The 25398-nt window shown below is 47.7% G+C and overlaps 1 protein-coding gene and 1 long non-coding RNA gene across 15 annotated transcripts in view; one reads left to right on the top strand and one right to left on the bottom strand.

Moving 5' to 3' along the window:
* CNOT6 (CCR4-NOT transcription complex subunit 6) overlaps positions 1-7882 on the bottom strand; it is an 84179-nt gene extending 76297 nt beyond the window's left edge. For 2 of the 13 annotated variants that reach the window (XM_063811742.1, XM_063811744.1), the window contains exons 1-2: positions 7497-7833; positions 6507-6610 (exon numbers count right to left, since the gene is read on the bottom strand). The gene's annotated coding sequence lies outside the window, so the exon portion shown is untranslated. Of the gene's footprint in view, positions 1-6506; positions 6611-7496 lie in introns of all 13 variants that reach the window. The other 11 variants (XR_010157444.1, XM_063811741.1, XM_001155177.8 and 8 more) reach the window with 8 other exon arrangements.
* A 135-nt stretch (positions 7883-8017) lies between these two features.
* Positions 8018-25398, top strand: part of LOC129144056 (uncharacterized) — a 37839-nt gene continuing 20458 nt past the window's right edge. For both annotated transcript variants that reach the window (XR_008548173.2, XR_010157446.1), the window contains exon 1: positions 8018-8721. This is a non-coding gene — a long non-coding RNA (uncharacterized LOC129144056). The remainder of the gene's footprint in view (positions 8722-25398) is intronic.

Below are 25398 nucleotides of genomic sequence, written 5' to 3'. Positions count from 1 at the left end.
ATAAAATTCCGCAGGCAAAACAATTTTGTATGACCAAATAAAAATGCAATAATTTCAACCAATAGATCAGGGGAACGTTTGGAAACATACACGCAATATACATTATAAATTTATTTCCAAAGTTTTGGACTTAAGGAAACAAAGCTGGTGACTAACACAGGTGCCTACCTTCTCTCGACCCTGTCTCCTCTTTAAACTATTACCCTTCTTTCCTTCTCTTCTAGTTTAAATTTTTCCAAATAGTAGTCTATAACCTTCTTCATCTTAACCTCCCATTTGCTCCTCCGCCCAATCTACTATCTGACTTATATATGCTCTGGTCCCATAAAAATTTTCCCTGCATTCATTCCCCCACCTGCCAAATCCTATCAACCCATTTCCAGATCTCATCCCACCCTAAACCTGGGCACAATGATCACTACAGAAAACTCCTTCTTTCTTGGCACTATGACCTCTCTTGGCATCTGTAGCATTACTCTCTCCTGTTCTGCCCTTGTCTCTTCAACCATTTCAATGCTGTCCAAAACAAAATATTAGCTGTTCCTTAGGGTTCCCTTAGTCCTCTCCTCTTGTGGTCCATAAGTCTCACACTTGCATATATGCATACTTTCATTCCCTTCAGCAGAGTCCATAATTCTTAACTGAGTCTCAAATGGAGATCTTACCTCTGTCAAAAGGGTGAAAAACATTTGTTCACACACTCTTCCTGAGTAATCCCCTAACTTCCAATGCCAACTATACAATGACCAAATCTATCAAACCCCAAACCGCTCTCTGGTCCAGATATCTGTTAGACATATCCACCTAAGTATCCAGGAGGTATGTCAAACTTAACAGGATCAAAAATCAAACTATTCTACTTTCCTTGTCCAAATCTGTTCTTCTATTTCCCAAGTTAAATCATACCAACAGTGCTCTAAGCTAAACAAGTTCTGAATCATACTCAACTCTTTCCTATTTTTATAGCTCATGGCTAGTCTGTCCCTAATTCTGGTATCCTGTGCTTTTCTATCCCCTATGCTGATGTACTTGAGCTCTCACAGGACGTAAATGAACTCTAACTCCTTTAATCCAGCTTCTACATTTTCATTATGTGCCTCCTAAAAAAGTATGTTACATGAACCACTTGCTCACCCATATCCACCTAAACTCTCACTGGATTTCTATCATATACAGGAAATCTCAACACTTTAAGAAAAACCCTACAACTATTCACAAGCTGTTTCTGACCACTCTCCCTGTCCCTCTCATCCCTGTGTCTTATGCTCCACAGCCCATGTTGTTCCCAATATGCTGTTCCTTCTCCCTGTCCTACTCAACCTAACAAATCCCTATCCATCCTTTAAAATCCAGCTTAAAGACCTCTGAGATGACTCCCTGGGTTTTCCAAGCAGAATGACTTTCTCCTTCCTTAGCATGCCCAAAATGCTTTGTGCTTTCTTAATTACTGTATAACCCGATGAGTACTGTATTGGTTCATTTGTCCTTCTCCACAACACTATAAACCTACTTGGGACAAAAGACTGTAAGCCCCACAAAGGTAGCATGGTACCTGACACATAGATTGTTCAACAAGTATTTTTGAAACTGAGTTATAGTACTATTTAAAACTAGTATTAAACAAGTATAATCAACTATAAAACTTGTTTTGAAAACGTGCATTTGAATTAGCCAGGCACGATGGCAGGTGCCTGTAGTCCCAGCTACTCAGGAGGCTGAAGAGAATGGCGTGAACCCGGGAGGCGGAGCCTGCAGTGAGCCTAGATGGAGCCACTGCACTCTAGCCTGGGCAACAGAGTGAGACTCCATCTCAAAAAAAAAAAAAGAAAAGAAAAGAAAAGAAAAAGAAAACGTGAATTTGGCCAGGTGCAGTGGCTCACAGCTATAAACCTAGCACTTTGGGAGGCCGAGGCAGGAGGACTGCTTGAGCCCAGGAGTGTGAGACCAAACCGGGCAACGTAGAGAGACCTCATCTCTACTAAAAATAAGAAAAATCAGCCAGGTGTGGTGGCACACATCTGTGATACCAGGTACTCAGGAGGCTCGGGTGAACCTGGGAGGTCAAGGCTGCAGCAAGTCATCATCACTCCAGCCTGGGTGATACAGAGTGAGACCCTGTCAAGAAAGAAAAGGAAAAGGAAAAGCAAAAGAAAGAAAAAGGGGGGAAAAAAAAGAAAAGAAAAGGTGAATTTGTTCCACTGTGATTGATACACAAATTAGAGAACAATTTGAGCACAATCCATATTTCCTGTTTATTTATGTGCTATTCTGTCACATAAACACTAGATGAAGGGAGAAAGCTTGCACCCAGCCGAACTGAACTGTGTAGAAATACATGAAACACACTTCAAACACCCACCAGCTAAGTCAGTTTACTATGGGTTAAGAGCCACACCTATTTGCTTCTCGTGTTACAACCTTCCATCTGATTATAGGTAATTCTTCTACCACTTCACAGTAACTCACCAGCAGCAACCTTTCTGACATCCCTTTCCACAAGCAAACCAGGGCTTTTTCAAAGAAAATGCCACATTTATTACAGTATCTATATATTTCTTAACCATTCAATGTGTAAAACTGTTCTATCATTTTTACCAGGTTCCTTTTTTAAATGTGTCACTGATAAAGCTTTAGAGTGTTGTACCCCAACCCCATTTGTAAGTCATTTCTACTGCACGATTCTGCAAAGCAGTGATTTTTAGGAACCTGTATGTTGCTTTACAGCAGAACTGACTGTATAAATTAACAGTTGTATGAGAACTTCTTAGACCTTAAGCTAGTCTCACTATTCCAATTCCAATAATTTACTAGAGAGAAAACTGCCTTCCCCCCAAAATTTCACAAAATGTTTACAACCCATATCCTAGCAAACCATCAGGATACTGGTAACTTTTTAAGCTTGGTGGCTTTGATTTCAAGTGGACATAGGGTTGAATTTTCCAGCTTAAGGTCTATAGCCTGCCTAAGCCTAACTCAGAAGACAAGTATTCTCAACACCTGAACTTTCATGAGTAACATTTTATAACTTTCATTGTTTTGACTGCTTTTAACTTCTTCCAAAACATACTGACATTTTGATTTTAAATGACCCTGTATTATAGAGCAACTGGGCATAGCCCTAAAGTCCCTTAAGGGACCACAGACTCAGAAGACACCATATCCAAGTTAAAAATAGATCCAGGCCAGGCATGGTGGCTCACGCCTGTAATCCCAGCACTTTGGGAGGCCAAGGTGGGCAGATCACTTGAGGTCAGGAGTTTAAAGCCAGCCTGGCCAACATGGTGAAACCCTGCCTTTACTAAAAATACAAAAAAATTAGTCGGCGTGGTGGCAGGAGCCCGTAATCCCAGCTACTCGGGAGGCTGAAGCAGGAGAATGGCTGGAATCCAGGAGGCGGAGGTTGCAGTGGGCCGAGATCACGCCACCGCACTCCAAGCGAGCCTTCATCTCAGAAAAAAAGAAGAAAACAGATTCAAAGTCACTAACTCCATACTATCTCAAATATACACTTGTAGGGCCTCCACTCTATTCTCCACAGGGATGCCAAAGTGACCTCTAAATCGCCTTGCTCCTCTGCTAACAATATTTTGGCTCTCTCTTCTGCTGTCAGATAAAGCTATACACTTCCCTTTTAGCTTAGCAAGCCTGGTCCTTCAAAATCTAGACCAGACACACCTTTGCAGGCTCATCTCGAGTCATTCCCACTGTTCCAGTAACACCTTATCACTAGCCTTACCCTAACACTTGACACCTCAGTGCACCCACACTTCCTTCTGTTTGACATGACTCCCTCTCCCCAGTTTGGCAAATTCCTATTCAGTGTTATTTTCCGTAAACTGCCCCCACACCCTCCACAAGTTTAATCATTCTCTATTGTGTTCTCCCACAGCACTCTGTGCACCTATGAAGCCTATACACTACGAGAAGGCAAAATCGGAGTATTATTTGTCTTTGAATTCTCAGTGTTAAAACACTATGGCCAGTACATACCTTAACGTGTAACTGAAGTTACCAAGAAAATATAAATGGATGAAGGAGAGGTGAAGGCCAGAGAAGACTGAAGTGGAGACAGCCTAAATGAGTCCTCATCTTGGATCAAATAACCCCCCACCTCGCTAATTACTTATTCAAGTACCAAAATACAGTACATTCCATTATACTCTAATGCACCCCAGCTATGCATACAGTATATGTTTACAGTTTACTCAGCATTTTTTTTTTTTTTTTTGAGATGGAGTTTCACTCTTTTTGCCCAGGCTGGAGTGCAATGGCGTGCTCTCGGCTCACTGCAGGCTCTGCCTCCCAGGTTCAAGTGATTCTCCTGCCTCAGTCTCCCGAGTAGCTGGGATTACAGGCATGTGCCACTGCGCCTGGCTAATTTTGTATTTTTAGTAGAGACAGGGTTTCTCCATCTTGGTCAGGCTGGTCTCGAACTCCTAACCTCAGGTGATCCGCCCGCCTTGGCCTCCCAAAGTGCTGGGATTAAAGGCATGAGCCACCGCGCCCAGTCTCAGCAATTCTTAATTTCACATACACAGCGTTTTATTAATCACACTTTTGTTATAAAATGACTGTATGAGTAATGGCTATAAAGATATCTACATAGCCAAGTCTTTGGTTTTCCCAGTAAAACATACATTTTTAGCTGAGCCTATTAGGACTTTTCCAAAGTAATAAATGCTTTCAAGCAGAGCTTCCCAAGCCAGTGGACCTTGCATATGGGAATGGGTTCTAAAGGTGCTGAACATACCGATCCCTCACCCCTAACGGCCCAAAGAATACAGCTGTGAGCTGCCTTAACCATTTATTCCAATATGTCTTACATGTATTATCCTTTTCTGTTGCACTATGAAAAAGGTTTATCATTTAAAGAATATAAGAAGGCAAATATAGGTACTGGAATGTCTAAGCATTCACCAAAATGCATACTTTTTTTTTTTTTCTTTGAGACGGAGTTTCACTCGTTGCCCAGGGTGAAGTGCAGTGGCGTGATCCTGGCTCACTGCAATCTCTGCCTCCCAGGTTCAAGCCATTCTCCCACCTCAGCCTACTGAATAGCTGGGATTACAGGCATGCGCCACCACACCTGGCTAATTTTGTATTTTTAGTAGAGACAGGGTTTCATCATATTGGCCAGGCTTGCCTCGAACTCCTGACCTCAGGTGATCCACCCATCTCGGCCTCCGAAAGTGCTGGGATTACAGGCGTGAGTCACCGCGCCTGGCATAAAATGCATACTTTTAAACTACATGTACAGTGGGCAAATTCCTACAATGCCTTTACACATTTGTAGTTAGGACCAAGTTCTATAAACCAACTTTATGTCTGCTCAAAAGTTTGAAATTTCCCAATAATTGTAGTTTTACTTTGCCAACAACATTTAAGCAACCTGAAAATACCTACAAATTGAACAGGCATTCAAGAGGAGCCACTTGGGCTGCATCACCACTATCAAGACACTATGGAAATTACCTAATGATTGACTTTCAGAGAAAATCTTCAGTCTCACAAGAAAATCTGTCTTTCGTCACCGTTTTTATAAAGTGATCAAGACAAGGTCTCACTACGTTGTGACAGTTATCACAGACTTTATATATGTTACTTTACATTTTTCTGAGACAGGGTTTTGCTGGTCTCAAACACCTGGGCTCAAGCCATCCTCCTTCCTCAACCTCCCAAAGCGCTGGGATTACACGGTGAGCCACCATGCCTGGCAATTGCATCATCTTTTTTGATCATTTCGTTCAGCATCTCGTTCATCGACTGAGAAGTGACCTGAAATAACTTCCAACCATTAACATACCCTCCCTCCTCCCAAAAGAACAAACCTCTAGCGATTAGGTCGCACACTCACGCGCTCTCACACGCACACAAACCCCTCCTCATTACAGTACCATGGGCAAGTCACCTCCACCTAGAAAGGTCTGTCTTCTCATTAGCAGCTGTTCACGTATTTTGTTTAAAGCAAAACACCTGGAGTAGATCACAGGTCTAAAGATATTAAGCAATTTTTCTTCTAAATTTTACTCTAAAAGTCATCACATTCTAAACACTGTGATGGCCAGGCATGTTGGCTCATGCCTGTAATTGCAGCACTTTGGGAGGCCAAGGAAGGAAGATCGCTTGAGCCCTGGAGTCGGAGACCAGCCTGGGCAACAGAGCAAGACTCTACAAAACATTAAAAAATCAGCCGTGGTGGTGTCTGCCGGTAGTCCCAGCTAGTCAGGAGGGTGAGGCAAAAGGATCACTTGAACCCAGGAGGCGAAGGCTGCAGGGAGCCGAGAACTGTGCCACTGCACTCCAGCCTGGGTGACAGAGTGATATCCTGTCTCAAAAACAATAAATAAATTAAATAAAGACTGTGATAAATGTCTTAACAGCAATTCCCCAAAAAAGCCTTTAAACCCTTTTGATCAATGGCCCACGTCCACTCCTACAGCCTACTAATCTGTTCTAGAGTAGTAAATTCTAGTATATTGTAAAAAATACAAAGTGCTACTACACACCATTTTATTTTTCAGTTATTCATATTCACTCTCTTCCTCTTCAAAGTTAAATTCCCAGATACAAGTAGGCAAGAAGATTCAGCACTAACAATGACACAATCCACCTGGAAAACAGGTAAGTATGGGAACTCAGATTGAAGCAGATTATCTAAAACACATCAGCTTACACAGTAACAACCAATCCAAAGAGCTCAAGCGAGATGACCATTCACAATGCTGTCAATGGCAACAACAGTTAAAAACAGAAGGCTACAGGTGTTGGTTAGCAGGCTCTTCGGGGAAAGAAGGAGGTAAAGAATCAAAGAAAGTTTCCAAAGAAAATAGCGATTAGTGCTGAAAAACAAAAAGGAGGGATGCAATTTGGGTTACCAGAGAAAACTGCTTGTAGAAACCAGTACAATCTCCGAATCCTTCGCAATACTATAAAATAAGCATCCTCATTGCATGCCAAGTGCTTCTTCAACCTGTAATCCACCCCGTCCTCTCCCTCAAAATCTGCGTTAAACTGAATTTTAAAAACATTTTAGGGGAGGGGGTAAGCAGTTGGTTTCCCGCTCGACAGTAATTGTGGCCACGGAGCGCGAAGTTCCACACTCCACACAGCGCGCCACCCACTGAGTCGCTTCTCAAAAGTTGCCACCCATCTTGGCCACGAGTCCCGGGACACGGACTCGCCTCCTCCGACGACGGCAGCCGGGAGCGGCCGGGATCCGGGAGCCCAGCGCCGACCCTCTCCCCTCTGCGCGCCGCCGCCGCCGCCGTCAATCAACGCCCCCCTCCCAGGGACTCGGCCCGGGGGCGCGGCCCGGGGCGGGGCGTGATCGCGGCGCGTCGAAGGGGCCCCCAACAGCCGCCAGCTTGCGGAGCGGCGGGACCGCTGCCCACGAAACTAAAGTTGCCCGCGACCGAGCCCGGCCGACGGGGGGCGGTCCGTGCGCGGCCGGAGAGAGGAGCGGCGCCCCGACCGGGCCTCCGGCCTGCCTCGCTCACCTCTCGGGGTGCGCCGCCTTCCTCCGCCGCTGCCGCCTCCTCCTCCCTGTGAGTGCAGCGGGGTCTGACCTGTGGAACCACCATACCAGTCCCGCCCGCTGCTGCAGCGCCGCCACCGCCGCCGCTCCTCTGCCGCCTTAGTCGCTGCTCTTTGTTCCCCCTCCGAGAGCCACTGCTTCAGCTGCCCGCCTCAGCCGCCCCGACGGGCCGCCACTACGCCCTCCCGCCCTCTCGGCCCCCGGCCTCGCCCTCCTCGCTGCGCCCGCCGCTGCCTTCGCTTCCGCGCCGCCGTCGCCGCCGCCACCGACGCCGACGCCTCCTCCTCCGCGCCCCCCTCGTTTTCATTGAAAGCAAACAAGCATCATGGCGGCGGCCGCCGTCCCTCAGCCAGCGAGCGCCCGGACCGCCGCCGGCGCTCCAACATCCTGGCCGCTCATTGGGCGCCGTCGCCGGGCACAACCATCCGCCCTTCGGTGCGGGGGTCGCTCCCGGCACGCAGCTGCCCAGGCCCCGCCCCCTTACCCCCGCGCTGGAGAGCGGTGGCCCGGCCCGGCGCGCTGCGGGCCCTGCCTCCCTGCCTGCCGCCCTCCGTCCCTTCCTCTCCATCCAGCCTTCGTCTCCTTCTGTTCCCGCTCTCCTCGCTCCTTTCCTGCCTTGGCACTTCTGTTTTCTCCTCTCCTTAGCGCTCCTCCGTTTTTCATCTACTTCTTTTTCCGCCCCAGGTTGTCCACTTTTTTTTTGTTTTTTGAGACGGAGTCTCGCTCTGTCGCTCAGGCTGGAGTGCAGTGACATGATCTCGGCTCACTGCAAGCTCCGCCTCCCGGGTTCACGCCATTCTCCTGCCTTAGCCTCCCGAGTAGCTGGGACTACAGGCGCCCGCCACCACGCCCGGCTAATTTTTTGTATTTTTAGTAGAGACGGGGTTTCACCGTGTTAGCCAGGATGGTCTCGATCTTCTGATCTCGTGATCCGCCCGCCTCGGCCTCCCAAAGTGCCGGGATTACAGGCGTGAGCCACCGCGCCCGGCCGGGTTGTCCACTTTTATCTCCTCTTTTCCTTGATCGTCCTCCCCTTTTTTTCTCCTCTTCCTTTTCCTTAAGCCTTCGCCTGTCAATCACGTCGAAACACAGTATTTAACCGGAGCCAGTATCTTGATCTGCCTAAAGACAAGACATTCAATCGTGAACAGTCGAATATTATTCCTTCCTCAATTATACAAAAAAGAGTAAGTTAACATACCACTTCAGCCTATTAATGGTAATTCATTCCATTACATTAATGGACAGTTTTGGTGCTGGGGTCCTAGCCTGGGTAACGGACAGCAGCTGCTGTGCTCCAAGATCAAAAGGTGTTCAGGGCAAACTCTGGTGTTTGAAGGTGAGCAGAGAAATGACTGGGCTGATTCATGATGCTTACATCAGGAAATATTAGTTGACTGATGGTCAGGGCACAGAGATGAATCAGACCCCACCCAGCCCTGAGTAAGCTCACAGTCTAGGGGCAAGAATAACACCCAACAGACTTAATATTGGAGGTATATTGGTCGGGCGCGGTGGCTCACGCCTGTAATCCCAGCACTTTGGGAGGCCGAGGGGGGCAGATCACCTGAGGTCCGGAGTTGGAAAACAGCCTGACCAACATGGCGAAACTTCGTCCCTACTAAAAGTACAAAAAATTAGCCAGGTCTGGTGGCTTGCACCTGTAATCCCAGCTACTCGGGAGGCTGAGGCAGGCAGGAGAATCATTTGAACCTGGGAGGCGGAGGTTGTAGTAAGCCGAGATCGCACCATTGCACTCAGGCCTGGGCAGCAAGAGTGAAACCGTGTCTCAAAAAAAAAAAAAAATTTGAGGTATATGTTGAAGGCGTGAAGGAAAAGGAAAGCTGCCTGCCCACCTATGTGGCAGACTAGGATAGGCTGCTAACTGCTTCCTGGAAAATCAACCCTGAAGAAATGAGAGTGAGACAGGTTCCAGGAACTAACAGTAGCAACAAACCAAGGCTTCTGCTTCAGTGAAGGCTGTTGAGAGCTGGGGATGTGGGAAATGGGTTGCTGTTGCCTGGGGTGGAGGAGACCTGGCTGGAAGGGCAAGGAAAGGATGAGGGACAAAAGCTGTTCAGAGGTGAAGATGATCCCCCTCTCCCCAGCACGGCCTTGGGATGGTCATCGCTTGGCACTGCCATGACATCAGTAGTGACAGCCCAGGCCTCTAGCGCCATAGGACACTGGGCAAAGACAGAGCAGTGCAGAAGTTTAGGAGTCAGGAAGAACACATGTAGACCAGTAAGCTGCCTGTGGCCATCCCTGTACAACCTCCTCCTGTACAGCAGGGAGTTGTGCGGCCCTGTGCTGTACAGAGTATCCCAGGCTGAGGGGCCAATGGGACAGACACCCTGCAGGGCCTCTCCTCCCTGTGTGAGTGCCCTGGCCATCTGTGCTCCAGCCTGGGTGCCTTTTTGTAATTTGGCCAGAGGCAGCTACTCTCAGCCCGGTGCGGGGACTCAACGCCTGTAATCCCAGCACTTTGGGAGGCCGAGGCGGGCAGATGACTTGAGGCCAGGAGTTCGAGACCAGCCTGGCCAACATGGCAAAACCCCGTCTCTACCAAAAATACAAAAAAAAAAAAAAAAAAAAAACATTAGCTGGGTGCGGTGGCGGGCACCTGTAATCCCAGCTACTTAGGAGGCTGAGGCATGAGAATCGCTTGAATCCAGGAGGCAGAGGTTGCAGTGAGCTAAGGTTGCGCCATGGCACTCCAGCCTGGGCAACAGAGCAAGACTGTCTCAAAAAAAAAAAAACTCAAACAAAACAAAACAAAAAACACAGGGAGCAATTCCCTTGTGACTGGCACGACTGTATGGAGGAGGGGAGGTCTTGTTGCACCAGATCTTGGTAGCATAAAGCAACAGTTTTACTGTGTCTCCTGATTCTGATGTTCACCCTTGGGGCCTCATGCCTACACCAAAGGTGGCAGCTGGGTGTTGAATGTCTGGCACCTCGGTGCCCCCTAACGAGGCCTCCCCCTGCAGTGTCTCATCCTTCAGCCTTTGTGTGTGGCCCCTTTCTCCAGCAGGAGGTGATCCTGCACTTCTTACATGACAACCAGGGGCTCCAAGAGGAAAGCGAAGCTGCCAGGCCTTCTGAAGAAGGCCACTTCCTCAATATTCTATGAATTAAAGCAGGCACAAGCCCAAGCCAGATTCAAGAGGAGAGGACATAAGCTGTGGAGGAGCTGCGCGTGCATACAGGGCGGGGTGGACTAATTGGAGCCCTCTGGGGAGACTTGCTGCCACCAGGAGGGTACGATAGTGGCTCTGCTGTGCATGCCCTTTTCTTTCTGCATATCCGAGGAGAACCCCGCAAAATACCTACTCACCCTTTCAGATCCAGATCAAAGTGCCCCTCATGTTAGGCCAGACCTCCCATTGCAAGTTATAAAACTCACAACTCAGTATTTCTTTGCAAGAAGGAGGGAATTGAATTGAAAGAGGGAATGCTGAACCATTCAGGCATTGTAAGGTGGCATCAAGAATCGATCTCACCTCCCACCCTCCATCCTGTTCTCTCTGCGGGCCTCACAAGCAGGAAAGATGCCACCAACACCTGCAGGCTTAGATTCTACCAGCTTCTCCGCTTAGAGAAGGTGCTTCTTTCCTAATGATTCCAGCCAAAGACCCAGGGCAGGCTCTCACTGGCCTGGCCTGGGCCTTGTTTCTACTGCAGTCAGGCAGTACCAAAGCAGGACCAGTCTGGGATTGATACGTGCTAAGCGAGGACAGCATGAATTGGTGGCAGCCAGTGCCATCTTCCCCACCACATGGAGAGATGAGACAGTGGTGAAGATGTGGAGTCTCAGAGCAAGGGCCTGACAACTTGTTTCAGTAGTTTTTTCCTTTAGCTCATGACCTATACCAGAACCTATTCCAGGTATACAAACCAATACTTTTTTTTTTTCGCTTAAGTTTGAGTTTGGCTTCTGTAGCTTACAACCAAAATAATTCTAATTTGACCAGTAAATGCGTTGCACAGAGGGACGCGTCACCAGAATAGGGTCATCATCTGATGTGCACAGCAAGTCAATGCGCCAAGACACCAGGCTGCAGCAGAGGAGGTTTGAATCCTAGGGCCACGGGATGTGGAGACAAGAAGAAACCAAATCTGCCTCCCTGATGAGTTTGGGGCTAGGATTTTCAAGGGTTTTGGAGTGGGCTGAAGAATGGAGATTGCTGGTTTGTCAAGGAGAGCAGGATGAAGCCGTGCTGATTCTCATGCTGATTGGTTCCTTTGGGCAAGGGTTGGGGGTCATCAAACTGGTTGGCGTCACCTGTTCGACTGGAGTTCAGGATCTGCTTGAGCACTTCTTTTATATTTATTTACTTATTTTTGTTTTTTTATTTTTTTCCCTGAGACAGAGTCTTGCTCTGTTGCCCAGGCTGGAGCGCAGTGGCACAATCTCGGCTTGTTGCAAGCTCCACCTCCCAGATTCAAGCAATTCTCCTGCCTCAGTTTCCCGAGTAGCTGGGATTACAGAGGCACACCACCACACCCAGCTAATTTTTGTATTTTTAGTAGAGACGGGGTTTCACCACGTTGGCCAGGCTGGTCTTGAACTCCTGACCTCGTGATTCACCCGCCTCGGCCTCCCAAAATGCTGGGATTACAGGTGTGAGCCACTGTACCCGGCCTATATTTATTTATGTTACTGTATTTTTGAGACAGGTTCTCACTCTGTCACCCGGGCTGGAGTGCAGTGGCATGATCACGGCTCACTGCAGTCTCAACCTCCTTGGGCTCAGGTGATCCTCCCACCTCAGCCTCCGGAGAGGCTGGGACTGCAGGCATACACCACACCCAGTTAATTGTTGTTGAGATGGGGTTTCACCTTGTTACCCAGGCTGGTCTCCAGCTCCTGCCCTCAAGCAATCTGCCCTCCTCGGCCTCCCAAAGTGCTAGTATTACAGGCGTGAGCCACTGTGCCGGGCTGCTTAAGTGATTTTTAAACAAAAGCCTTAGGACCCTAACGTCAGAAATCCCATCTGTAGTAACAGCGGGGGTGCATAATGGTCAGTGTCTGGAGCTACATGACTTTCTGTTACAAGGAAGTGGGCCTAAGTGCCGCCTGATTAATGCTTAATTATAACTATATTTCTGTCCGGGATTCCTGTTAACTCTGAGAGGGTGGCCTCAGATGGGTGGTTCAGTAATGAAAATGGACACCCAGGTGATGGCCATGATTGTTGATGTTGCCGTGGTGTCTGTCACTCAAACATGACTGGGGCATTGGAATTCCAACCTGGGACTGATGGAGAATGTTGCTGTGGTTTGAATATTTGTCTCCTCCAGCACTCATGAAGACAGAATTAACAATCAAAAGAGAAACAAAGCAGACAAATTTGCAAAACTCAGCCTGGCCATGTAGAGTGAAAAAGCGTGTTCAAAAGCAGAAACCAAGGGTGGCCCAGTGGTCTTTCACCAAGATTAGTACAGAGAAAAAGGATCATCAAAGAGCATGGAGCTGGTCACTCACGGTGGCTCACACCTGTAATCCCAGCACTTTGGGAGGACGAGGCGGGGTGGATCACCTGAGGTCAGGAGTTCGCGACCAGCCTGGCCAACATGCTGAAACCAACCCCATCTCTACTAAAAATACAAAAAATTAGCCGGGCGTGTTGGCAGTCGCCTGTAATCCCAGCTACTTGGGAGGCTGAGGCAGGAGAATTGCTTGAACCTGGGAGGTGGAGGTTGCAGCGAGCCGAGATCATGCCGTTGTACTCCAGCCTGGGCAACAAGAGCAAAACTCCACCTCAAAAAAAAAAAAAAAAAAAAAAAAAAAATAGAAGAAAGACCTCTAGAGCATTTTGGTGGTCTTTGAGGCTACACTTGCTGTCACAGGCTCTGAGGCCTAGAGGGCCTAGAGGGCAGAATGGTTTCAGGGGATGGCCCAGTTTTGAGAGGTGGGGTCTTTAAGAGGTGATTGGGCCATGAGGACTCTCCCAGGCTGGCAGATCGCTTGAGCTCAGGAGGTTGAGACCAGCCTGAGCAACATAGCAAAACCCCATCTCTACAAAAAATACAAAAAATGAGCGGGTTTTGGTAGATATTGCCAAATGGCTCTTTGAAAAGTCTGTACCAGTTTATATTTCCACCAACAGTGTATAAAAGTCTGTTTCCTTTTTTCAAGTCAACTAAAACTCTGTCTCTGACTCTGTTTCTCTCTGTCTCTTACACATACATGAATAAGAGTCTAAGGGAAATAAGTATTTGAATTTCACAGTATGTATATATGAAGGTAAATAATTCCTCAAAGCTTCTCTGACAATGTTCTCAAGGCTAGGTTACCCTATTTTCTTTAACTGAGGTAAAATTCAGCCCACATGAATGAATTCATTCATGGATTAATTAATGGGTTATCATGGGAGAGGAACTGGTGGCTTTGTAGGAAGAGGAAGACAGACCTGAGCTAGCACCTTCGCACACCCATCCCCGTTGCCATCTGATGCCTTGTGCTGCTTTGGGACTGCAGGGAGTCCCCACCAGCAGGAAGTCCCCACCAGATGTGGCCCCTTGACTTTGGACTTCTCAGCCTGCAGAACTGTAAGAAATAAATTCCTTTTCCATATAAATTACCCAGTTTAAGATACTCTGTTATAGGCAAAAGAAAACGAATGAAGACAAATGTGGACCATTACTGTATGGGTCCAGCAACTGGATTTGCCAGGGGCCCCAGAGATATGCAGTGTCGATTACAGACTGACCACAAGAACCAAAATTCGCAGGAGACTGATGAATGAAGCAGGTCCCAAGGTTTATTTGCAAGAAAAATTTGAACAGCCGTGTGACAAACCCGCTTCTAGTAGGAAAGCACATTCTAGAGGGAAGCAAAGCCATTCGGAGGTTGTTTGGTGAGTCTGAAATACAGACCTGTGGAGCCATTCAGCTCTTAACAGTCTGACACCTCCTCTCTAGGGCTGCAGGCTTGGTGGCCAAAGACCAGCGCTGGTGACAAAAATTTCCCACTGCCATGCAGTGCCAGAGACATGGACACACCCTGGACATCTGTCTCCCTTTCTCTGGACTTGAGGCTTGCAGTCCACAGTTCTCCTTAGATAGGGCCTGGTATCGTAGATGAAGTTTCAGATCCCAATCATATCTTACCCCTATTATCCTTTGTCCCTGAGCCCATTGTATTAGCCTGCAATTGGCTGAAAACCTAACTCAAACAGCTTTAAGAGGGGGACAAAGGAATTAGTTGGCTCAGGTAGCATTAAAAGACCAAGAAGATGGCCAGGCACGGTGGTTCAAGCCTGTAATCCCAGCACTTTGGGAGGCCAAGGCAGGCGGATCATGAGGTCAGGAGATGGAGACCATCCTGGCTAATACAGTGAAACCCCGTCTCTACTGAAAATACAAAAAAAAAATAGCTGGGTGTGGTGGCGGGTGCCTGTAGTCCCAGCCACTCGGGAGGCTGAGGCAGGAGAATGGTGTGAACCCGGGAGGCAGAGCTTGCAGTGAGCCGAGATCGCACCACCGCACTCCAGCCTGGGCGACAAAGCGAGACTCCATCTCAAAAAAAAAGAAAGACCAGGAAGAGTCCACTAGCTGCAGGTGTGGCTTGATCTGGGAGCTAATGCCACTTGGTTACTCACCTCCATGGTGACTTTATCATCAGGTGCCACATTCAAGAAAAGGGGATACCAGCTCCTTCAAGATTCAAGCCTGGCAGGAAAGAGAACGTCCCCAAAATGGTCGAACAGAGGTCCTAGGCCTGACTCATTTCCATCTCTGAATCAAACACCATGTTCTGGCGTGTGTCATACACCAGTCAGGAAGAAGTCACATGCCCTACTTGTGGAGGCAGATCGTCTTCAGCTGCACTCAAGCATATATGGAAAGAGTTGATGGGGGCCGGGTGCGGGAGCTCATGCCTGTAATCCCAGCACTTTGGGAGGCTGTGGCGGATGGATCACTTGGCGCCAGGAGTTCGAGACCAGCCTTGCCCACATGGTAAAACCCTGTCTCTACTAAAAATACAAAAAATTAGCCAGGCGTGGTAGCGCATGCTTGTAATCTCAGCTACTTGGGAGGCTGAAGCAGGAGAATCATTGAAACTGGGAGGCAGAGGTTGCAGTGAGCCAAGATCACACCATTGCACTCCAGCCTGGGCAACAAGAGTGAAACTCTGTCTCCAAAAAAAAAAAAAAAAATTAGTGTGGAGTAGTCAGAGGAAAATCAGGGATGCCGTTGCTGGAAGAAAGAGGAATAGAAGCAGCAAGGAAGAAAGAGGCAGAGGCCTGAGGTCCACGTTCTATCAAGCCTCCACCTTCATGCAGCAGGCCTCCTGCCAGCTGATTCCTTCGGCACCTGTCTCTTCCTGGCCTCACACTCAGTATGTGGAGTCAAGAAGGTGCCTCGAGGCCTCAGAATGCAGGAGACGGAGCTTCCCATGCAGAGTTCAGATGCACTCCCCAAAGACTTACCTTAGAGAATTGCTGGGAAGGGGAAAAGGCAGCTCATTTGGTTTTGTTTCTGGTTTTGCGTTTTGTTTTCTGTCTCTCTTTTAACTTCTTTTTCCTTATTCTTTAGCACAACATCAAAACTATACTGATGCTTTTTGGTTTTTTTAAGAGATGGGGTCTTACTTTCCACCCAGGCTGGAATGCATTGGAATCCGCCCACTTTGGGAGGCTGGGGCAGGCGGATCACCTGAGATCAGGAGTTCGAGGGCAACATGATGAAACCCCGTCTCTACTAAAAATACAAAAATTAGCCAGGCATGGTGGCAGGCGCCTGTAGTCCCAGCTACTCGGGAGGCTGAGGCAGGAGAATTGCTTGAACCTGGGAGGCATAGGTTGCAGTGAGCCGAGATCGCGCCACTGCACCCTAGCCTGGACGACAGAGTGAGACTCCGTCTAAAAAAATTAACAAATAAAATAAAATAAAATAAAATGGTAAAACTTAAAAAGCAGAAAGGCATGAAAAAGGAAGTGAATATCTCATCCCTATCCCTATTCCAGCCACACTCCCCAGAGACAAGCATTTGAACTGATAGATTACCATGCGCTGACCTTGAATAACAAACCCGGCGCCCTTACTGACTCCTGTGACGAGAAGTCCAGATACAGGCAGCCTTTAGGGCTGTTTGACTTAAGGCTTAATACCGGTGTCTAAAAGGCCTAGAAACAGGACAAATTTGTTTTTAAACAGCATGTTAAGCACATTTCAAATAATATGCTCTGTATGTCTTTCTTCAACTACTAGACACCGTTTCAGATGAATTAACCTCTACATTTAAACCAGTGGGTCCGATTGTCAATCGGGGGGAAAACAGAACCAAACAAAGCTCTAGGCTGTTTAGACAGTCTGCATTGTATTGATTGTACTCCCCCTGGGAGTTTCTGATGGTCGGGTGTGTGGTGTGAGAGGCAGGGGGCGCTGGGGCACCACCGAGCTTGGGCCTGAGCGGCTGAAGGGTGGGTCTGGCTGCAGTGCCTGGCCAGGGTGGAGTTCCAGGGAGATGCCCCAAGATGCCAACGCCTGCTGAAAGATTAATCACTGATACTCCCCTGGGAGAAAAACATTTTGAGTTGCCCTGCTGCTTATTATGGGATATGACGTATTGGCCGGAGAGCAGGAGGCTGACCTAGGACAGGATTTTTTTTTTTTTGAGATAGAGTCTCGCTGTGTTTCCCAGGCTGGAGTGCAGTGGCATAGTCTCGGCTCACTGCAAGCTCTGCCTTCCGGGTTCACGCCATTCTCCTGCCTCAGCCTTCCAAGTAGCTCGGACTACAGCGCCCGCCACCATGCCCGGCTAATTTTTTGTATTTTTAGTAGAGAGGTTTGACCGTGTTAGCCAGGATGGTCTTGATCTCCTGACCTCGTGATCCGCCTACCTCGGCCTCCTAAAGTACTGGGATTACAGGCGTGAGCCACCGTGCCCAGCCTTTTTTGTTTTTTTTTATTATTATTATTATTTATTTATTTTAGACGGAATTTTGCTCTGTCGCCCAGGCTGGAGTGCAGTGGTGCAATCTCAGCTCACTGCAACCTCTGCTGCCTGGGTTCAAGCAATTCTCCTGCCTCAGCCTCCCAAGTAGCTGGGATTACAGGCACGTGCTACCATACCCAGATAATTTTTTGTATTTTTAGTAGAGATGGGGTTTCGCCATGTTGGCCAGGCTGGTCTTGAACTCCTGACCTCAGATGATTTGCCCGCCTTGGCCTCCCAAAGTGCTGGGATTACAGGTGTGCACCACCACACCCAGCCTGGACAGGCATTTATTATGGATATTACCCTTGGAAAGTTTAGGGCATGGTGACTTTTGTTCCTTCCAGATTAACACAAGGCTTATTAAGTTTCCAAAAACTGACCTGACTGTCCCAGGATGCCACAACATGCCAGCTGAGGAGTGGCGTTTGTCTCCAGGATACCCGAAGGGGTATTGTGCACTGAACTGGTGGCCTCACATCCACTCCCCTGCCTCTGCAGGCAGTGGGTTAGTCCAGAACCCCCATGCGGGGTCTCCAAGAGGAACATCAGCAGAGCGGAAGGCAAAAATCTGAAGAGATGCAGAGGATGTGGGCCCTCCCAGAGATGGAGGGGGCCACAGGGTTTTATCTGGGAGCCCCAGGACAGGAGTCCCAGGTTTCTTCATGCATAACTTGATTCACAGGCCACTGTCTGAATTTATTAGGACTCATTCAGTTTCTACAGTAGAAACTGATTTAAAGTGATTTAAGCAGAAATGGGAATTTGTTGGCTCAGGGTAATGCTAGCTGCTCTAATAAACAAATACAAACAAAATCTGTGGGTTGCCACGCTCTCCGTTTACTTCTTGGCTAGCTATCTGTTGAGGCATTCTGATTCAGCAGGTGACTTCCCCCGTGTGATTCAGGGACCCAGGTCCCTTCCTCTTACAGTCCTGTCATCCCCTAGGGCAGGGATTCTTACTCTGGGGTCTGTGGACCACCAAGGAATCTGTGGATAGAATTCAGGCAAAGGGACCTGTGAACTCAATTGGGTAGAAATTTAGCACTGTCATTTTGAGCGTAGGTAACAGATCCCAATGGAATGAGCGATCCCCATGACCATCACCAGTAGAAGCCCCAGCCGGATACTGTTGTACCCTATCACAGCTGTGGGGAGATCTCCCCACCCCCAGTTCCTTTTTTGAGATGAAATTCACATGATATAAAATGAACCATTTTAAAGTATACAATTTGGTACTACTTAGTACACTCACAATGGCGTGCAACCACCGCCTCTCTCTAGCTCTGAAACATTGTCATAACCCTAAAAAAGTGTCGGGGTATCCTGAAATATGGGCCAGGTGCGGTGGCTCACGCCTGAAATCCCAGCACTTTGGGAGGCCGAGGCGGGCGGATCACCTGAGGTCAGGAGGTCGAGACCATCCTGGCCAACATGGGGAAACCCTGTCTCTACCAAAAATACAAAAATTAGCTGGGTGTGGTGGCAGATGCCTGTAATCCCAGCTACTCTGGAGGCTCAGGCAGGAGGTTGAACCCATGAGGCGGAGATTGCAGTGAGCCAAGATCATGCCACTGCACTGCCTGGCAACAGCGGGAGACTCCATCTCAAAAAAAAAAATCATTTTCAGTCATTTGCTACTTAAATGTGAGAGATATTAGATCTACCAAAAGATTTTATTATTTAATATGCTATTATATGCACAAATATTGTTACAATACTTGAAATAGTTTCATAACTATTTCAATATAACTAGTTCCCTTTGCCATCCTGTGTATTTTACTTTGTGTTTTTAAAATCATTATTCTGAGTGGAGGTCCGTGGGCTTCATCAGACTTCCAGGAGGGGTCACGGCATAAAAAAAAAACCTGGGGAATCCCTGCCCTAGGCTTCAGAGCCCTCTGTATCCAGCTGGTAAAGAGGGAAGAGAGAATAAGAAAGCTCAAGCGCGGCCGGGCGCGGTGGCTCACGCCTGTCATCCCAGCACTTTGGGAGGCCGAGGCGGGCAGATCACCTGAGGTTGGCAGTTCAAGACCAGCCTGGCCAACATGGCGAAACCCCATCTCTACTAAAAATATAAAAATTAGCCAGGCATGGTCGGGCGTGGTGGCTCATGCTTGTCATCCCAGCACTTTGCGGGGCCGAGGCGGGCAGATCATGAGGTCAGGAGATCAAGACCATCTTGGCTAACACAGTGAAACTCCATCTCAACTAAATATACAAAAAAATTAGCTGGGCATGGTGGCGGGTGCCTGTAGTCCCAGTTACTAGGGAGGCTGAGGCAGGAGAATGGCGTGAACCCGGAAGGTGGAGGTTGCAGTGAGCCGAGATCGCGCCATTACACTCCAGCCTGGGCGATAGGGTGAGACCACATCTCAAAAAAAAAAAAAAAAAAGAAAAGAAAGCCGAAGTGCTTCCTAACCAGCTCAGCCCAAAGTCACCCACATCACTTCATCTCCTGGCCCATTTGCAAGAACCAGTCATACCTTCCCACCAAAAGCAAAGATTTGGGAAGATTTCCACAAGCCTGGAAATCACTTGCTCAATTCTGTCTGAGCACCTGCTTCCGGCAATAAATCTGTACAGTGGAAGAGAGGGCATGAATTTTGTTGAACAGACAAACGTTTCTGACACAGTCCAAATATCTGATGGCCAGATATCCACATTCACACTTCTTCCAATGAGTAGAACCTACTCTTCCCATACCCAAGGGAGGCCACGCCTATTGCCGCCTCCTCCTGAGCCTGTCTTCCATCCTGCTGCCTGGAGCGGGGAGTTTCCATCTGGGACCATGAGAATGAGGGCCATGAGGTCAGAGTAAGAATGGGAGCTGCAGGAAGGCTGGTGGGGTCCTGAGCATCTTGTGGAGCAGAGACGGCACAGTACTGTAGGCTGCTGCCACCAGAATCGAGTGGTGCATGTGTGGCAGAAGACAAGGTTGATGCTCTGCCATGCAGAGACTGAGAGCTTGCTGGCCAAAAGTGGACTGAGGGTGTTGGCTTCCAAACCAAGCGGATTATTTCAAAAATGGCCTCAGATTCGTTAAATTGTGAAACTGGATGACAAGCAGAACACAAAGGCAACCAAGTAAAGGACTCGAGTCTTAACGTTTAAGAGCTGTGTCCAGACAAGATCTTTGGCAATGAGTGCTTTCCTTTTTTTTTGTTGAGTCAGAGTTTTGTTCTTGTTACCCAGGCTGGAGTGCAATGGTGCGATCTTGGCTCACCGCAACCTCCACCTCCCGGGTTCAAGCGATTCTCCTGCCTCAGCCTCCCGAGTAGCTGGTATTACAGGCATGCGCCACCACCCCGGCTAATTTTGTATTTTTAGTAGAGACAGAGTTTCTCCATGTTGGTTAGGCTCGTCTAGAACTCCCGACCTCAGGTGATCCACCCGCCTCAGCCTCCCAAAGTGCTGGGATTACAGCCGTGAGCCACTGCGCTCGGCCTTGTTTTTCTTTTTTTTTGTATAGATGGGGTTTCACTATGTTGCCCAGGCTAGTCTTGAACTCCCGAGCTCAAGCGATCCACCAGCCTCAGCCTCCCAAAGTGCTGGGATTACAGGCATGAACCACTGCACTTGGCCACTGTAATACAATCTCGAACCCAGAAAGTGGACATTGGTTCAAGCCATAGAGTTTATTCAGATTTTACCAGTTACACATGCACTCATTTATGTGTGTGTGGGAGAGGGGCTCTCTGTGCAACTTTGTTACATGTAGCTTCAGGTGTCCACCACCATAATCAAGATACTTCCCTGGGGCCCGGTGCGGTGGCTCATGCCTGTAATCCCAGCACTTTGGAAGGCTGAGGCGGGCGGATCATGAGGTCAGGAGATCGAGACCATCGTGGCTAACACGGTGCAACCCCATCTCTACTAAAAATACAAATTTGGTGGAGGCCAAAGTTTTTGTATTTGTAAAAATAAAAAAAAAAAAATTAGCCGGACGTGGTGGCGGGTGCCTGTAGTCCCAGCTACTCTGGAGGCTGAGGCAGGAGAATGATGTGAACCCAGGAGGCAGAGCTTGCAGTGAGCCGAGATTGCACCACTGCACTCCAGCCTGGGCGACAGAGCGAGACTGTCTCAAAAAAAAAAAAAAGATGCTTCCCTGGGCCAGGCACAGTGGCTCACACCTGTAATTCCAACACTTTGGAGGCTGAGACAGAAGGATCGCTTGAGCCTAGGAGTTGAAGACCAACCTGGGCAACACAGTGAGACCCTATCTCTACAAAAAATAAAAAATACTAGCTGGGCATGGTGGCACACACCTGTATTCCCAGTTACTCAGGAGGCTGAGGTGGGAGGATCACTTGAGCCCATGAGGTTGAGGCTTCAGTGAGTGACCCATGATCACACCACTGCACTATAGCCTGGGTGACAGAGCCAGACCCTGCCTCAAAAAGAAAAAAAAAGATACTGTGCCATCACCCCAAGATTTATAGCCACACTCACCCCTCCCTCGCCTATCCCTAGCTCTGGTTAATTGCTCTTTAAATTTCTTTCATTTATTTTTTTCATTAAAATTTATTTATTTCTTTACATAACAACTGTTTCGTTTTGTTTGAGACAGGGTCTCGCTCTGTTGCGTTGGCTGGAATGCAGTGGTGCAGTTATGGCTCACTGCAGCCTCTACCTCCCAGGCTCCAGTGATCCTCCCACCTCAGCCTCCTAAGTAGCTGGGACTACAGGTGTGCACCACCACGTCCAGCTAATTTATTTTTATATTTATATTTTTAATTTTTTTTAGACAGAGTCTCGCTCTGTCACCCAGTCTGCAGTGCAGTGGCGCAGTCTTGGCTCACTGCAACCTCTGCCTCCAGGGTTCAAGCAATTCTCCTGCCTCAGCCTCCGGAGTAGCTGGGACTACAGGCACGTGCCACCATGCCCGGCTAATGTTTGTATTTTTAGTAGAGAAGGGGTTTCACCATATTGATCAGGCTGGTCTTGAACTCCTGACCTCGTGATCCACCCGCCTCGGCTTCCCAAAGTGCTGGGATTACAGGCGTTAGCCACTGCACCTGGCCTATTTTTATTTTTTGTAGAGATGGAGTCTTGCTATGTTGCCCAGGCTGGTCCCAAACTCCTGGGCTCAAGCAAAGATTTGGGGCAAGGTGGTGCACACCTGTATGTAACCCTGCTACTGAGGAGCTAAGGCAAGATGATTGCCCGAGCCCAGGAGTTCAAGGCCAGCCTGAGCAACATAGGGAGACCTCGTCTCAAAAAAAAAAAAAAAAAAAAATTGAAAGACTAAACACTTAACATAGTAAAGATGTAAATTCTCTCCAGAATTGATCTATAGGTTTACCAAAATTTCTATTAAAATCTCAGCAAGATTTTCTGAACACATAAAAGCTTATTCCAAAATTTCTGTGGGAAAGGAAAGGCTCTAGAATAGCCAAACAATATTTAAAAAGAATAAAGTGGGAGTAATCACTCTTGCAGATGCCAAGTCTTTACTATTAGCTACAGTAATTAAAACAGTGTGGTACTGGAAGAGAGATGAGTCACATTGATCAGTGAGACAGACAGAGAACCCAGAAATAGATTTATACAAATATACCCAATTAATTTTTTGTTGTTGAGACAGGGTCTTGCTCTGTCGCCCAGGCTGGAGTGCAGTGGCGCGGTCTTGGCTCACTACAACCTCGACCTTCCGGGCTCAAGCAATCCTCCCACCTCAGCCTCCCTTCCACAGCCCCAGTAGCTGGGACTACCAGCACGTGCCACCATGCCCAGCTAATTTGTATTTTTAGTAGGGATGGAGTTTCGCCAAGTAGGCCAGGCTGGTCTCAAACTCCTGGCCTCAAGCAATTGTCTTGCTTCAGCCTCCCAAAGTGCTCAGATTACAGGCGTAACCCACCTTGCCCGGCCTACTAAATTAATTTTTGATGAAAGAAGAAAGTAATTCAATGGAGAAAGGGGCCACCTTCTCAATAAATGGTGCTGGAGCAATTATACATTCATCTTGCAAAAATCCCACAAAAAAGATCCTGAACTAATCTTCCCATCTTCTACAATTTTTTTTTTTTTTTTGAGATGGAGTCCCGCTCTGTTGCTCAGGCTGGAGTGCAGTGGCGCGATCTCGGCTCACTGCAAGCTCTGCCTCCCAGGTTCACGCCATTCTCCTGCCTCAGCCTCCTGAGTAGCTGGGACTACAGGTGCCCACCACCACGCCCGGCTAATTTTTTGTGTTTTTAGTAGATGGGGTTTCACTGTGTTAGCCAGGATGGTCTCAATCTCCTGACCTCGTGATCCGCCTGCCTCAGCCTCCCAAAGTGCTGGGATCACAGACGTGAACCATCGCGCCCGGCCTACAATTTTTAACTTATAATGGACCTTGGACTTAAATGTAAAATTACAGGACATCTAGAAAAAAAAAATAGGAGAAAATCTTCAGGACCCAGTCTAGGCAGAGTTGTTAGACTTGACACCAGAAGCACCATCCATAAAAGGAAATGTCAATTAATTGGACTTCATCAGAATTAACTTTTGCTCAATGAAAAGACAAATTATAGACTGGGAGTGGATATTTGCAAGTCACTTATCTGACAAAGGCATTGTATCTAAAATATATAAAGGACTCTGTAATCCCAACACTCTGTGAAGCTGCCGTGGGTGGATCACCTGAGGTCAGGAGTTCAACACCAGCCTGGCCAACATGGCGAAAACCCATCTCTACTAAAAATACAAAAATTAGCCAGGTATAGTGGTGCGTGCCTATAATCCCAGCTACTCAGGAGGCTGAGGATGGAAAATTGCTTGAACCCGGGAGGCAGAGGTTGCAGAGAGCCAAGATCGTGCCACTGCACTACAGCCTGGGCAACAGAGCGAGACTCCATCTCAAATAAATAAATAAAATAAAGAAAGAACTGTCAGACCTCAGTATTAAAAACACCAACAATCTAATCTGAAAATATACAAAATGTATGTATAGGAATTTCATCAAAGAGGGTATACAGATGGCAAATAAACACCTAAAAAAAGTTCAGCATCGGCTGGGCATGGTAGCTCACGCCTGTAATCCTAGCACTTTGGGAGGCCGAGGTGGGCAGATCACGAGGTCAAGAGATCGAGACCATCCTGGCCAACATAGTGAAACCCTGTCTCTACTAAAAATACAAAAAAAAATTTTTTTTTTTGGTGGTGTGCGCCTGTAGTCCCAGTTACTAGGGAGGCTGAGGCAGGAGAATCGCTTGAACCTGGGAGATGGAGGTTGGTAACTCTGTCTCAAAAAGAAAAAAAAAGAATAAAAAAAGTTCAGCATCATTAGTCAGTAGAAAAATACCAATTAAAACCACAATGAGCTATCACTATATACCTTTTAGAATGACCAAAATAAACAATAGTGATAACACCAAATGCTGGCAAGGATGCAAAGGAACAGTTTAACTCACACACTGCCAGTGAGAATGTAAAATGATACAGCCAATCTGGAAAACATTTTGGCAATTCCTTTCAAAACTAAAAATGGAGTTACCATACAACTCAGTAATTCTTTGGCCTTTGTCACAGAGAAATGAAACCTTATTTTCGTGGAGAAAATTGTACATGAATGTTTGTAGCAGTTTCATTCATAATATCCCTAAACTAGAAACTACTCAGATATCTTTCAACAGACAAATGCTTAAACAGACTGTCATGCGTCCAAACCGTGAAGCACTACTCAGCAGGTAAAAAGAAAGGAGCCATCAAGACACACAACAACGGGGATGAGTTGCAAGAACATTATGCTGAGCCACTCTCAAAAAGATACAAGCGGCCGGGCGCGGTGGCTCACGCCTGTAATCCCAGGACTCTGGGAGGCCAAAGCGGGTGGATCACAAGGTCAGGAGTTCGAGACCAGCGTGGCCAATGTGGTGAAACCCTGTCTCTACTAAAGATACAAAAAATTAGCCAGGCACAGTGGCATGTGCCTGTA

This window comes from Pan troglodytes, chromosome 4 (assembly GCF_028858775.2).
Source record: "Pan troglodytes isolate AG18354 chromosome 4, NHGRI_mPanTro3-v2.0_pri, whole genome shotgun sequence".
In the NCBI taxonomy this organism is placed as follows: Eukaryota; Metazoa; Chordata; class Mammalia; order Primates; family Hominidae; genus Pan; species Pan troglodytes.
The sequence above is the reverse complement of the archived record's forward strand: the minus strand, read 5'-3'. Positions and strand labels throughout refer to the sequence as shown.